General features: G+C 45.6%; 1 protein-coding gene across 2 annotated transcripts in view; it reads left to right on the forward strand.

The window, feature by feature from the left end:
• ASPH (aspartate beta-hydroxylase) overlaps positions 1 to 16,500 on the forward strand; it is a 97,138-nt gene that overhangs the window by 28,558 nt on the left and 52,080 nt on the right. The window lies entirely within an intron of this gene.

Below are 16,500 nucleotides of genomic sequence, written 5' to 3' on the forward strand. Positions count from 1 at the left end.
GCTTTATTACCGGCAAAATGGATTCAAATTGAAATTTTGCCCAAAAATGGGTGTTTTGGCACAGTTTTTATTTTATATTTTTAACACCGTTCATCCGAGGCGTTTGGTCAAAAGTTATTTTTATAGCGACGACTTTTACGCACGCGACGATGCCCAATATGTATGGCTCTCAGTCTTTGGAGACACTAAGCAGGCATCCTAAAACTGCGGCCCTCCAGATGTTGTAAAACTACAATTCCCACCATGCCCTGCTGATGGCTGTAGGTTGTCTGGGCATGCTGGGAGTTATAGTTTTACAACATCTGGAGGGCCGCAGTTTGAGGATGCCTGCACTAAAACTAATATTTTTTGGGGAAAGAAAAATTGTTTCCGTGTCTCCAAAGTCTGAGAGCCATAGTGTTTTATGTTCTCTAGTGGACTGTTGAGGATTATAAAAATGTAGTACTCCATGGAAGTGTGATACTCCCTGAAGCAATTGATAACGCAGAGGCCCGGATGATCGGGGCACGTGTCACATTGAGTAGTGGTGTCCTTCCGTATCCCCCTCTTGTGACACACTCTGCACTTTTTTTGGGTTCGTCCCTTCTTTCCAATATGGGGGACCACACCTGGAAAATGTTGGCCAGGGACGATCCGGGCGCCTCCAATTCCCGAGGTACTCCGGCCTGCTCTTTCCCGGTCCGAAAAGATCAGGTCCTTGAGGACTGCCTCATAGAACTGGAGGAATGTCCCTGTGCTGCCAGCGCTTCGGGATAGTACAAAAGAGTTGTACATGGCAACCTGCACCAAGTAGACCGCAACTTTTTTGTACCATGCCCTGGTTTTGCGCATGGCGTTATATGGCGTGAGGACTTGATCAGAGAGATCAACTCCTCCCATATACCGATTGTAGTCGACGATGCAATCGGGCTTGAGGACCGTTGCCGCGGTACCTCGCACAGGGACTGGGGTGGTGCTGTTACCGTGGATTGTGGACAGCATAAGGACATCCCTCTTGTCCTTATACCTGACCAGCAACAGGTTTCCACTGGTAAGTGCACGGGTCTCGCCCCTGGGGATAGGTACCTGGAGGGGGTAGGCAGGGAGGCTGCGTTGATTTTTCCGCACGGTCCCACAAGCGAACGTGGATCTGGCGGCAAGGGACCTGAACAAGGGAATGCTGGTATAAAAGTTATCCACGTGCAAGTGGTAACCATTATCCAGCAGTGGGTACATAAGGTCCCACACGAGTTTCCCGCTAACACCCAGAGTGGGGGGACATTCTGGGGTTTCAATACGGGAATCTCGCCCCTCGTACACACGAAATTTGTAAGTGTACCCTGAGGCACTCTCACAAATTTTGTATAGCTTCACGCCATACCTCGCCTGCTTTGTGGGAATATATTGGCGGAAACTGAGTCTCCCCTTGAACGCAACGAGAGACTCATCAACCGCGACCTCCCTTCAAGGTACGTAGGCCTGCTGAAATGTGGCCCCAAAGTGATCGATGACCGGCCGTATCTTATACAGCCGGTCATAGGCAGGATCACCTCGGGGTGGACATGCTGCATTATCGGAATAATGCAGACATTTCCGGATGGCCTCAAACCGGTGACGTATCATGACCATACTGTACAGTGGGGTCTGGTATAGGACGTCCCCACTCCAGTATTGCCTGACACTGGGTTTTTGGACTAGACCCATATGCAGCACGAGGCCCCAAAATGTCCTCATTTCGGCTGCACTGACCGGCGTCCAGCCACCGGGTCTAGCCAAAAATGAGCCTGGGTTTTGAGCGACGAACTGTTGGGCGTACAGATTCGTCTGCTCCACCATCAAATTCACCAGTGGGTTACTGAAAAAAAACCTAAAATAGTCTATTTCAGTAAACCCCACTGTGGGAATATGGATTCCAGGATTGCCAGCAAAATCTGGAATCTCAGGCTCAAAGTCCACTGGGGGACACCAGCTAAGTTCATCGGCAGGGGGCTCCGGTGGACTTATTTGGTGGGCCGGGAAACCAGTACGAACCCCAGGGCGGCTCGTACTAGGGTGGGCCACAGGATCCCTAGCATGTGGGGCCTGCTGGTGGGGGGGGGGTCAAGTGGGTGGGGGGGTCTGGGTTAGGGTTAGATGGATAGATGGAAGTTTGGAATAAAAGTACTTTTTCTTTTTTTTTTCCTAACTTACTTTTCCCTTCTTTCCCTGCCTAACGGTGCCTCTCCCTCACTGACCCTAACCTACCTGGGTGGCGATGGGTGCAGGAGGGTGATGGATAACGATTAGGGGGACACAGGAGCTGGTGCTGGACGATGCTGCACGGTCAGGGTGCTGGACAGGAAGAGGAGGGGAGAGAGGAGCGCAGGAAGTTTGAATCTCGCGCCTCTCTCCCCTGCACCAATCAGCACCCTGGACAGCGGCATTCAACACCAGAGCCAGCACCGCCTCTTCAAATCCTCGGACTGCGATAGGTGGTGTATAATTACGCCACCGATCGCAGTCTTTTTCCGGTTCATCGGGTCACAGGACCCCCGAATGGACCGGAAACGCAGAAAACCGCAGGTCTGAATTGACCTGCGGTTTTCTGCGATCGCCGATACGGGGGGGTCAAGTGACCCCCCCCCTGCATTGTTACGGGATGCCGGCTGAATGAGTTCAGCCGAAATCCCGTTCCGATTAACCCCCGCGGCGCCGGAATTCCGATTTTAAGTCAGGACGTACCGGTACGTCCTGGGTCCTTAAGGACTCGGGAAATAGGGCGTACCGGTACGTCCTGGGTCCTTAAGGACTCGGGAAATAGGGCGTACCGGTACGTCCTGGGTCCTTAAGGACTCGGGAAATAGGGCGTACCGGTACGTCCTGGGTCCTTAAGGACTCGGGAAATGGGGCGTACCGGTACGTCCTAGGTCCTTAAGGGGTTAATGCTCACATATCACCTTTTTTTTTTTTTTTATGTTAGTCAATGAAAAAAAATCAGAGACATGCACTACTGACCATTGTGTCTATGGCCTGCCCATGTGTCTGCCGTAAAGCATTTTTCTAAATGTGGTTAACAACTGCTGAACCAAGTTGGCCACCCCCATGATCCTATTCAGGAAATAGGCTAAAAAATCTGCAATCAGAAAATAAAAACAGTTTAGAAAAAAAAAGGATGTGTCGCTATCTTGTTGGCAGAAACCTTTTCAGTGTCACGTTTCCTTTAATGTGTACGGGCAGCTTTCGGCTGGACCTGTAACATGGCAGCAGGGCAGGCAGTCAGTACCAGGCTCGCCCGTCGTCAGCCTGTACTGAACCAGCAGGGGGAGCCCTGTGTAAGGATAACACGCAAGATTATGTATGTAACGCTCTCCCTTGTATTGATTTTCAGGAGAGGTTAAGTATGCCGAAATACGTTTATGCTTTGCTTCAGAAGCTGAAATATTTGCCTACTTTCTTTGTTGAGAAAAGTAATTTCCCAGCGTGCTGAATCGCTGCCAGCGGACATAACTACCAGATTAGAGGATTCCTAAGCTTTCTCCTAAGAAAGTTCTTCAGTAATGAAATAAAGAGTAACTTTGTAATCTGAACGTTATTTCCGTCATATGTCGTTCCCGTTCTTCAGCATTGTAATGTGTTTATACAGGTGGCCACCTCTATGACCAGCGAGGTGCAGATACTACAGTCGTGGCCAAAAGTTTTGAGAATTACATAAATATTGGAAATTGGAAAAGTTGCTGCTTAAGTTTTTATAATAGCAATTTGCATATACTCCAGAATGTTATGAAGAGTGATCAGATGAATTGCATAGTCCTTCTTTGCCATGAAAATTAACTTAATCCCAAAAAAACCTTTCCACTGCATTTCATTGCTGTCATTAAAGGACCTGCTGAGATCATTTCAGTAATCGTCTTGTTAACTCAGGTGAGAATGTTGACGAGCACAAGGCTGGAGATCATTATGTCAGGCTGATTGGGTTAAAATGGCAGACTTGACATGTTAAAAGGAGGGTGATGATTGAAATCATTGTTCTTCCATTGTTAACCATGGTGACCTGCAAAGAAACTCGAGCAGCCATCATTGCGTTGCATAAAAATGTCTTCACAGGCAAGGATATTGTGGCTACTAAGATTGCACCTCAATCAACAATTTATAGGATCATCAAGAACTTCAAGGAAAGAGGTTCAATTCTTGTTAAGAAGGCTTCAGGGCGTCCAAGAAAGTCCAGCAAGCGACCGGATCGTCTCCTAAAGAGGATTCAGCTGCGGGATCGGAGTGCCACCAGTGCAGAGCTTGCTCAGGAATGGCAGCAGGCAGGTGTGAGTGCATCTGCACGCACAGTGAGGCGAAGACTTTTAGAAGATGGCCTGGTGTCAAGAAGAGCAGCAAAGAAGCTACTTCTCTCCAAAAAAACATCAGGGACAGATTGATCTTCTGCAGAAAGTATGGTGAATGGACTGTTGATGACTGGTGCAAAGTCATATTCTCTGATGAAGCCTCTTTCCGATTGTTTGGGGCATCTGGAAACAGGCTTGTCCGGAGAAGAAAAGGTGAGCGCTACCATCAGTCCTGTGTCATGCCAACAGTAAAGCATCCTGAGACCATTCATGTGTGGGGTTGCTTCTCATCCAATGGAGTAGGCTCACTCACAATTTTGCCCAAAAACACAGCCATGAATAAAGAATGGTACCAAAACACCCTCCAACAGCAACTTCTTCCAGCAATCCAACAACAGTTTGGTGAAGAACAATGCATTTTCCAGCACGATGGAGCACCGTGCCATAAGGCAAAAGTGATAACTAAGTGGCTCGGGGACCAAAACGTTGACATTTTGGGTCCATGGCCTGGAAACTCCCCAGATCTTAATCCCATTGAGAACTTGTGGTCAATCCTCAAGAGGCGGGTGGACAAACAAAAACCCACTAATTCTGACAAACTCCAAGAAGCGATTATGAAAGAATGGGTTGCTATCAGTCAGGAATTGGCCCAGAAGTTGATTGAGAGCATGCCCAGTCGAATTGCAGAGGTCCTGAAAAAGAAGGGCCAACACTGCAAATACTGACTCTTTGCATAAATGTCCTGTAATTGTCGATAAAAGCCTTTGAAACGTATGAAGTGCGTGTAATTATATTTCACTACATCACAGAAACAACTGAAACAAAGATCTAAAAGCAGTTTAGCAGCAAACTTTGTGAAAACTAATATTTGTGTCATTCTCAAAACTTTTGGCCACGACTGTAGACCTCCAGTTTAAGCTCTGCCCAGGAACGCCCCAAAATAGCATAGAACTGCCACTCTATGGAAATATGAATAAGCCGCACCCATTTCAGTCCTGATAGTTTCCATGATAGTGTTCAAAATCTCTGCTTGCTGTCCTTAAGTTGCAACCTTCATTATTTAAAAGTTATCGGGTTGGGAGATTTGTACCTATGACACTGTCAGACTGTTCCATGTGCACTTGGCAGCTGAAGGCATTTGTGTTGGTCCCATGTTCATATGTGCCTGCATTGCTGAGAAAAATGATGTTTTAACATATGCAAAAAAAGCTTCTAAGAGCAATGGGGGCGTTGCCATTACACCTAGAATCTCTGCTCTCTCTCTTTCAGCAACTGCCACACCCTCTCAACTTTGATTGAAAGGACCAGGCAGGTGTGATGACGTTTTCGCTGCCGGGCAGGAATATTGCTAGAAATTCTGGTGGACCAGGTCTTACCTTGCATTACATTAACCCCTTAGTGACCAAGCCTGTTTGGGCCTTTATGACCAAGCGTTTTTCTTCCTTTTTTATCGTCGCGTTCCAAGAGCTATAACTTGTTTATTTTTCCTTTCTATATAGCTTTATGAGGGCTTGTTTTTTGCGGGACAAGTTGTAGTTTTCAATGGCTCCATTTTGGGGTACACAACTTTCTGATTAACTTTTATTAAAGGGTTTCTATCACTTCATATGACATAATTAGCTGGCAGACACTAGCGATCTGCTAGTGTCTGCTCTGGCCAACCATCCTACTATAATCACTTGTGGGGCAGCGGTTTTGCTAAAAAACTAACTTTTATAAATATGCTAATGAGCCTCTAGGTGCTATGTGGGCGTCATTAGCACCTAGAGGCTCCGTCTACCTTCATACACAGCGGCCGCCCAGCACGTCCCTCCAGCCCGCCCATGTCCTCCTCCGTGTGACGCAGCGGCCGAATTCTCGCGCATGCGCCGTGCGCGGCTGTATTCGGCGCATTAGAGATGTCTGAGCTCGGAGCGGTCAGACATTCAATGCGCATGCGCGGCTGTATTCGGCGCATGCGCATCGAATGTCTGACCGCTCCGAGCTCAGACATCTCTAATGCGCCGAATACAGCCGCGCACGGCGCATGCGCGAGAATTCGGCCGCTGCGTCACACGGAGGAGGACATGGGCGGGCTGGAGGGACGTGCTGGGCGGCCGCTGTGTATGAAGGTAGACGGAGCCTCTAGGTGCTAATGACGCCCACATAGCACCTAGAGGCTCATTAGCATATTTATAAAAGTTAGTTTTTTAGCAAAACCGCTGCCCCACAAGTGATTATAGTAGGATGGTTGGCCAGAGCAGACACTAGCAGATCGCTAGTGTCTGCCAGCTAATTATGTCATATGAAGTGATAGAAACCCTTTAACTCTTTCTGGGACGGAGATGGAAAAAAAAAAAGCAATACTGCCATTGTGTTTTTTCCATTTTTCGGTACAAATAACATCTTTATTCTCTGGGTCAGTATGATTACAGTGATACCAAATACATTGATTTTTTTTTTTAATGTTTTACAACTTTTTTGCAATAAAATTTTTTTTTTTACAATGCCACTTCCTTAGACCCATAACTTTCTTTTTTATTTATTTATTTTTGAGTTTTGGGAGGGCTTGATTTTTGCGGGACGACTTGTATTTTTCATTGGTATTATTTTCGAGTAAATGGCGCTTTTTGATCGCTTGATCGTCGGTGGCAACTAAGAATAAATTAGCAATTCTGTCTTAATTATATTTTTTTTTTATGGTGTTCACCGTAGGGGATAATTTATGTGATATTTATGTAGTCTGGGTCCTTACGGACGCAGCAATACCAAACATATGGGGGAAATAAATAAAAAAATATTTAAAAAAATAAATAAAATATTTGTAATAAATTGGATTTTTTTTTTATACCACTTAGAGTATTCTGATTGCTTTTGAAATGCAGTGCATTATCCCTATAGTGCATTGCATTTTAATGACAATGCTATTCTAACATTCAAGAATATGGCGATAATTATTTTTTTTCCAAAGTTTATTATTTTATTTTTTTTCAGTATTAAAACACCAGAAAAACCTATATAAGTGTGGTATCATTGTAATCACACTGACCCAGAGAATGAAGATAATGGGTCAATTTTACCCTATAGGGAATGTTGTAAAAACAAAACCTATAAAAGTGTATTTTATAGCCTCCTAGTGGGCTATAAAAAAAGTAAAAATAAAAAAAGTTTTAAAATATTAGTAATTAAGTGATTAGGTTCATAATATGGTGATTCAAAGTTTTTATATTTTCAGTATTAAAACAAAAAAAAACTACACATATGGTGTCAATGTAATCGTACTGACCCAGATAAAGAACCCGTAAAAATGTGGCGGAGTAGAATTTTATTTCCCATTCCATCCCATTTGTAATTTATTTCCAGCTTCTCACTATGTTGTATGCAGCAGTAAATGGCACTTTTAGACAGTACAGCTTGTCCTACAAAAAACAAGCCCTCATACGGCTATGTGAAATGAGGAAAAATAAAAAAGTTATGGCTCTGGGAAGGCAGGAAATAAAAAATTGAAAATCCCCAGGGGTAGAAGGGGTTAAAGGCAATTCTGACTGTAATCGATAAGGGCTTACTGGCAGGATTTCAGAGGCTGAATCCTCAGCTGCTGAGACCAGACACCACGACAGCCAGGGCCACATGATTTGACTTTACAGTTTGGCCTCATCCATATTGTATCAACAGATGTTTCTCAGTAAAATGAAACCCTTCCTTTTTTATTTTTAAGAACCAGTTATTTTACATTTTCCACAAAATAACAGTTGAACAGGAGAAATTTGCTCATTGTATGACTAACTATAGGAGTATTGGTTTTACTCAGTTCCGTCTTTGCAGAATATGCATGCAGTATTCACTTTTCGATCAGTATCTGATCGGTAGGGGGTCAACACCCAGGACCCCCGCTGATCAGCTGTATCAGCGCTCGCTTGATGCGCTCAGAGGATCGCCGGTGTCTTCTCAAACAGCTGATCAGTGGGATGTCTGATCAGAGGGTAGATCATCAGTGTTTAAATCTCGGAAAACCCTTTAAAATTCTTTTTTGTCCCTTTTCTCATTCGACATATGTGATTGGATTGTACTTTCCACTTGGATTTCATAGTGGATGTCACATGTTGAAAGGTTCTTGCTGGGAAGAATAACCTTGTTAGACTGGTTTGTGTTTGGCTTATTGTCCACAAAAAAGATTATTGTGGAGCTATGAAATAATACAGGGTGGCCCACGAAAAAGTAGGCCTTCTCCAGCGATAGTATGACAGGATAAACGTGCACGTGGAGCTGCAAGTAGTATCAGCCAACATAGGCCTCTTTCAGACGGGCGTCCCGGATTTGCTCCGGATGCGTCCCGGGTGCATTGCAGGAAACCCGCGCGCGAATTTCAGTCAGTTTTGACTGCGATTGGGTTGTTCAGTTTTTAGCGCGCGGGCGCAATGCGTTTTGCACGCGCGTGATAAAAAATTATATATATAACATGGTTATAAAGGAAAATAATAGCATTCTTAATACAGAATGCTTACTAAAATGTTGCTTGAGGGGTTAAAAAAAAAAACGAACTCTCCTTATCCACTTGATCGCGAAGTCGGCATAGTCTTCTTCTTTGAGGACTTGCAAAAGGACCAATCGCATTGCATCCACACTTGCTTGCGGATGCAATGCGATTTTCATGCAGCCCCATTCATTTCTATGGGGCCTGCGTTGCGTGAAAAATGCAGAATATAGAACATTTTCGATTTTCACTTGAATGGAGCTTAGCTCTGCCCAGGCCATTGGATACTAGTTGTGACGTCACTAGGCCTGCGGTAAACATCAAGAAGGCCGCGGCACTACTGCCAGCGCCCCTGCCTTCTCAAACAGCTGATCGGCAGGGGTTCCGGGTGTCGGACCCCCGCTGATCAGATGCTGATTATCAGTTTAAAAAAACTGCAGAACCCCTTTAACTAGGGTTTGCCTGACCCATCTATGACCTTCATCAATGTCTCCTGATCTAATGGGTGAGCAGTTACTGAACCGAGACTACTCCAGGAGGTAGAAGCCTGGTGGTTCCCCTACAGCAGAGACCAGATCCCTGTATAGGGTTGAAAGGGTGAAGACTAGGGGGTATTCTGGTTATGTGAAGTTATCCCCTAGCCACAGGATAGGTGATAACTCTTAAATTGAGAATCCAATATACAAGAAAAAGGAAATATTGGCACTCCCCTTCGGATGTAAAAATTTTTCTTTATTCTTCCATTGTTAAAAAATGGGTCAGCGGGACAGACAACATAAAATGCACATGTAAAAGATCGGCAACAGCCGTTTTGCGCTTGGATGCGCTTCCTCTGGCCTCGGTCTGCATGTGAGTGCAATGCAGGTCTTAATACCACACCTGATGCTCAACCCGCCCACAGGTGATATCGTCACTCCCTATACTGGGTCGTTACTAACAGTAAAGACCGCATTGCACCACATATGCCAACCTGATATCCAAAAACGACATAGAAAAACGATCTACAAAAACACTCCCATGTCCAGCTTATCATAGGGTCCCGTCGCTCCAGAACAGAGTATCCACCTTCCTTCTCTCCTCAGTAATTCCTGTTCTCTGTCGCCCCTTGTGGTAGAGGTGGCGCTACCTCTACTCCTGCAAACCTCAGGACTCTGCGATCTCCACCGTGGGCCTCATTCACATGTTGTACAAGGCGGGGGACCTCTCTGCCAGTATTTAAGGTATTTAAATGTTCGCGAAACCTCTCAAAACATACTGCGAATGTTTTTTCCGATATAGAATCTCCTGCAAATACAGGATATTACATACACCACAAACTTCGTTCGGCAAGTAATCAATGTGTTCACCCTGTGCCTCAAATCCCCAAAGGACACCACGTCTCACCGGGGGTTAAAGGCCTTGGGCTGAAAGCTTGTCAAGCCACATAATTGCCCCACGTACAGTGAAGCGACTCCGAACCAACCTGTCTTTCAGGCTATGACATTTTCTAAACTCAATTAACGGGCGAATATCCCTTATACTCCCCAAGCTCTTGTCCTGCTTCAGCTACTTTTTTAATAAGAGCCGCCATCGGACTGAACCTAAATGAGAAAACAAAAGGTTTTGAAATAATACGCCCTTCTTTTTTTAACTTGTTTTTCACGGATTTTCCTGAACCCACATCAGTAACCCTAGAAAGGGCCTCATTCAGCAGGACCGAGGGATAGCCCCTAGCAGACAGGCGGCCCCTTAGGTCCAAAGCCTGTCTCCTGAAACTCGCCTCGGTCCTGTTGATGCGCCGCAATCTGACGAACTGACCATAGGGGACAGCCGCCTTAACATGAATCAGGTGGTAGCTAGAAAATTGTAACCGAGAGTTGGTTGCCGTGGGCTTGCGGTGGCCCTCAGCAACCAACTCTCCCCCCTGTACAGATATGAGAACATCCAAGAACTCAAACCTATCATCTCGATATTTGTATGTGAACTTCATGTTCATGGCATTTACGGTATTAAGATGTTCTACAAAATCCATGAATAAGACCTCCGTCCCTGACCACGCCATGAACACGTCATCCACATACCTCAGGTATAACTTAATGTAAGGGAGGAAAGGGTTGGTTGTGGAGTAGATGTAACGATCCTCGAACCTTGCCAAAAATAAATTGGCAAAGGTACATGCGACGGGAGTCCCCATCGCCGTACCAGACTTTTAAGTATACCAGGAATCCCCGAAGACGAAGGCATTATTTTTCAACACCAGGCATATGCCTGCTCTAATAAAATTCAGAAAGGCTTCACTTTTATCCGTATTTTTTAGAATCGTAACTACGGCTTCTATACCTTCGTCTTGGGGGATCCGAGTATATAGGCTTTTCACGTCCAGGGGCACCAACCGATACTCCCCCTGCCACACAAAAAAGATTTTAGGGACTGGAGGGGTTGTCCAAGTTATATTTATTGATGACCTATCCTCACGGTTTACCTTCTTGCCGTTGCATCTGCAGCGGTGAGCAGGTGTAATTACACCTAACCGTCCCATTCATTTCAATGGGACTGATCACTCCTGTACAAGTGTATGGGAACGATCCGTCCCATTGAAATGAATGGGACGGCTTGGGTGTAATTACACCTGCTCACCGCTGCAGATGTAACGGCGAGAAGGTAAACGGTGAAGAGGAGGCAGCGCTGGCACGGCGCGCGCCTTCTCTTTAAACAGCTGATCGGCGGGGGTGCCGGGTGTCGGACCCCAGCCGATCTAATATTGATGACCTATCCTGAGGATAGGTAATCAATAAATATAACTTGGACAACCCCTTTAACAATCAATCAATGTATTTGCTCTCAAAAGAGTATTCTGTTACAGAGGCGCGAAGGCAACTCGATGACACGAGCGTCTAGGCGAAATTAAAGTCAGATCTGACCATTAAGATTCAGAACACACTACGCGTTTTTTTACACAAACAGGTTGTGGGAGGTGTATTATCTAGGAAAAAAGTTGAATCTCTCCTCCTGCTGTTCCCTAGAAAGCCAGCGTGGTATTTTCTCCTAAAGATCCACAAGTCGCCGACCCGGCCCCCGGGCAGACCTATAGTCTCGGGGGTCGGGTCGGTGACTGAACCACTCTCAAAATACCTTGATTGGTGGTTAAGGCCTACGGTCAGTAAGGCCCCTTCATACCTCAGGGACACCGCCGATCTCCTCCAGTCACTGAAATCTTTTGTGTGGCAGGGGGAGTATCGGTTGGTGTCCCTGGACGTGGAAAGCCTATATACTCTGATCCCCCAAGACGAAGGTATAGAAGCCGTAGTTACGATTCTAAAAAATACGGATAAAAGTGAAGCCTTTCTGAATTTTATTAGAGAAGGCATATGCCTGGTGTTGAAAAGTAATGCCTTCGTCTTCGGGGATTCCTGGTATACTTAAAAGTCTGGTACGGCGATGGGGACTCCCGTCGCATGTACCTTTGGCAATTTATTTTTGGCAAGGTTCGAGGATCGTTACATCTACTCCACAACCAACCCTTTCCTCCCTTACATTAAGTTATACCTGAGGTATGTGGATGGCGTGGTCAGGGACGGAGATCCTATTCATGGATTTCGTATAACATCTTAATACCGTAAATGCCATGAACCTGAAGTTCACATACAAATATCGAGGTGATAGGTTTGAGTTCTTGGATGTTCCCATATCCGTACAGGGCGGAGATTTGGTTGCTGAGGGCTACTGCAAGCCCACGGCAACCAACTCTGTTACAATTTTCTAGCTACCACCTGATTCATGTTAAGAAGGCTGTCCCCTTTGGTCAGTTCGTCAGATTGCGGCGCATGAACGGGACTGAGGAGAGTTTCAGGAGACAGGCTTTGGACCTAAGGGGCCGTCTGTCTGCTAGGGGCTATCCCTCGGTCCTGTTGAATGAAGCCCTTTCTAGGGTTACTGATGTGGGTTTAGGAAAATCCGTGAAAAACAAGTTAAAAAAGAAGGGCGTATTATTTCAAAACCTTTTTGTTTTCTCATTTAGGTTCAGTCCGATGGCGGCTCTTATTAAAAAAGTAGTGAGGACCCACTGGGAGTTGCTGAAGCAGGACGAGAGCTTGGAGAGTATAAGGGATATTCGCCCTTTAATTGTGTTTAGAAAATGTCATACCCTGATAGACAGGTTGGTTCGGAGTCGCTTCACTGTACGTGGGGCAACTATGTGGCTAGACAAGCTCTCAGCCCAAGGGCAATAGACGCTGTGGAAATTGTTCGTTCTGTGCCTTTAACCCCCAGTGGGACGTGGTGTCCTTTCGGGGTTTGAGGCATAGGGTGAACACATTAATTACTAGCCGGACGAAGTTTGTGGTGTATGTAATATCCTGTATTTGCAGGAGATTCTATATCGGTAAAACCATTCGCAGTATGTTTTGAGACGTTTCGCGAACATTTAAATACCTTAAATACTGGCAGAGAGGTCCCCTGCCTTGTACAACATGTGAATGAGGCCCACGGTGGAGATCGCAGAGTCCTGAGGTTTGCAGGAGTGGAAGTAGTACCACCTCTACCACAAGGGGGCGACAGAGAACAGGAATTACTGAGGAGAGAAGGAAGGTGGATACTCTGTTCTGGAGCGATGTTGTTTTGTGTAAAGGGTCTGTTGGTATATGTGGTGCAATCCGGTCTTTACTCTTAGTAACCTCCCAGTATAGGGAGTGACGATATCACCTATGGGCGGGTTGAGCATCAGGTGTGGTATTAAGACCTGCATTGCACTCACATACAGACTGAGGCCAGAGGAAGCGCATACAAGCGCAAAACGGCTGTTGCCGATCTTTTACATGTGCATTTTATGTTGTCTGTCCCGCTGACTCATTTTTAAACCATGGAAGAATAAAGAAAGTTTTTTTACATCCGAAGGTGAGTGCCGTAATTTCCTTTTTCTTGTGCACTGGATTCTTGAAGACCTTGTCTGTCAATGCCGAGCACCACCGGATGATTTACCATATGTGCTTTGGTTTGCATTTGTGACGCTATTAGTATAAGACTGTTAAGATATTCACGTAGTGCCACTCAAACTTTTTCTACGGTCTCATAACGCTTAAATTTGTCAAGGTCCTACTGTTTAGACCCCCACCAATCAAGAGAATGGGGACCCATACCCTGTGAAGCCCTCTGAAATGAACGCATCAGCTGGTCGGTCATGTGTGCCGACACTCCATTCATTTCTATGGGTGTTCCTGACAGTATAGCACTCTGCTATCTATGCAATAGAAATGAATGGAGTGGCTGCGCACATGTCTGACCAGCTGCTCTATTTGGGGGAGGGGGGCTTCACAGGGTACAGGTGCCCCGTTCTAATGATCAGTGGGGGTCCTAGAGGTAGGGCCCCGACTGACCTAATAGTTATCCCATATCCCGTGGATATGGCATAGCTTCTTATAACTGGAATACCACTTTAGGAAAGTTAATAATGAAAACAAATAATTATTAACAATAGTGTAAAATAAACATTCATTAACACAGAGAGAACTTTATTCCTAAAGGGTTTGTCCCATCAGGCCATATGGACATCATAGACACAGGTCCCCCTCTCGAGACCTTTCTCCTATGAGCCAGATCGGCATCAGCAGTTCTCATTTCGGCAGACCCAGCCTTGTCTGTTACACGCATGGCTGTTCATTTGACCCACTGCCATGTAATACTTCATCTGTCCTGCAGAAGCCAATTTCTGGGAGGCATTGGTTTTGGAATACTCCTCCCCATTTCAGCTTGTTAACCTACACCAGGGATCAGCAACCTCAGACACTCCAGCTGTTCTAAAACTACAACTCCCAGAATCCTCCTTTCACTTCTATGGGAGTTACAAGAACAGCCAAGGAAGTGTGCATACTGGGAGTTGTAATTTCACTGCAGCTGGAGTGCCGAAGGTTGCTGATCCCTGACCTAGACAGTTATTTAGCTGACTGCCATTAGTCATGTACTCAGTCGCTGCTGCTTGTGCCCGTTATATCTCTAGGTTACGTGTGCATGTAATATCTTTCTGCACGGTTGTATCTTGCTGCATTATAGGAATAGAAGGAAAAGAGATATATTATATATGATATATATATATATATATATATATATATTAGTTGCAAGAAAAAGTATGTGAACCCTTTGGATTGATATGGATTTCTGCACAAATTGGTCATAAATTGTGATCTGATCTTCATCTAAGTCACAACAATAGACAATCCGTCTGCTTAAACTAATAACACACAAAGAATTAAATGTTACCATGTTTTTATTGAACACACCATGTAAACATTCACAGTGCAGGTGGAAAAAGTATGTGAACCCCTAGACTAATGACCTCTCCAAGAGATAATTGGAGTGAGGTGTCAGTCAACTGGAGTCCAATCAATGAGATGAGATTGGAGGTGTTGGTTACAGCTGCCCTGCCCTATAAAAAACACACACCAGTTCTGGGTTTGCTTTTCACAAGAAGCATTGCCTGATGTGAATGATGCCTTGCACAAAAGAGCTCTTAGAAGACCTACGATTTAAGAATTGTTGACTTGCATAAAGCTGGAAAGGGTTATAAAAGTATCTCCAAAAGCCTTGCTGTTCATCAGTCCACGGTAAGACAAATTGTCTATAAATGGAGAAAGTTTAGCACTGCTGCTACTCTCCCTAGGAGTGGCCACCCTGTAAAGATGACTGCAAGAGCACAGCGCAGACTGCTCAATGAGCTGAAGAAGAATCCTAGAGTGTCAGCTAAAGACTTACAAAAGTCTCTGGCATATGCTAACATCCCTGTTAACGAATCTACGATACGTAAAACACTAAACAAGAATGGATTTCGTGGGAGGATACCACAGAGGAAGCCACTGCTGTCCAAAAAAAACATTGCTGCACATTTACAGTTTGCACAAGAGCACCTGGATGTTCCACAGCAGTACTGGCAAAATATTCTGTGGACAGATGAAACCAAAGTTGAGTTGTTTGGAAGAAACGCACAACACTATGTGTGGAGAAAAAGAGGCACACTAACATCACAACCTCATCCCAACTGTGAAGTATGGTGGTGGGGGCATCATGGTTTGGGGCTGCTTTGCTGCGTCAGAGCCTGAACGGATTGCTATCCTCGAAGGAAAAATGAATTCCCAAGTTTATCAAGACATTTTGCAGGAGAACTTAGGATACTTTCACACTTGCGGCCGGACGGATCCGACAGGCTGTTCACCCTGGCGGATCCGTCCTTCCGCTATTTCGCCGGACCGCCGCTCTGTCCCCATTGACTATAATGGGGACGGGATGGAGCTCCGGCGCAGTACTGCAGTTCGTGGTGAGAGGCCGCCGGACTAAAATGTCGGACGTGCAGTACTTATAGTCCTGGCGGCCTTTCGCTGTGCACTGCCATGCGGCGGAGCTCCGCCCCGTCCCTATTATAGTCAATGGGGACGGAGCGGCGGCACGGCGAAATAGCGGAAGGACGGATCCGACAGGGTGAACAGCCTGTCGGATCTGTCCTGCTGCAAGTGTGAAAGTAGCCTTAAGGCCATCTGTCCACCAGCTGAAGCTCAACAGAAGATGGGTGTTGCAACAGGACAATGACCCAAAGCATAGAAGTAAATCAACAACAGAATGGCTTAAACAGAAGAAAATACGCCTTCTGGAGTGGCCCAGTCAGAGTCCTGACCTCAACCCGATTGAGATGCTGTGGCATGACCTCAAGAAAGCGATTTCACACCAGACATCCCAAGAATATTGCTGAACTGAAACAGTTCTGTAAAGAGGAATGGTCAAGAATTAGTCCTG

Source organism: Bufo bufo, chromosome 5 (assembly GCF_905171765.1).
Source record: "Bufo bufo chromosome 5, aBufBuf1.1, whole genome shotgun sequence".
Lineage (NCBI taxonomy): Eukaryota > Metazoa > Chordata > Amphibia > Anura > Bufonidae > Bufo > Bufo bufo.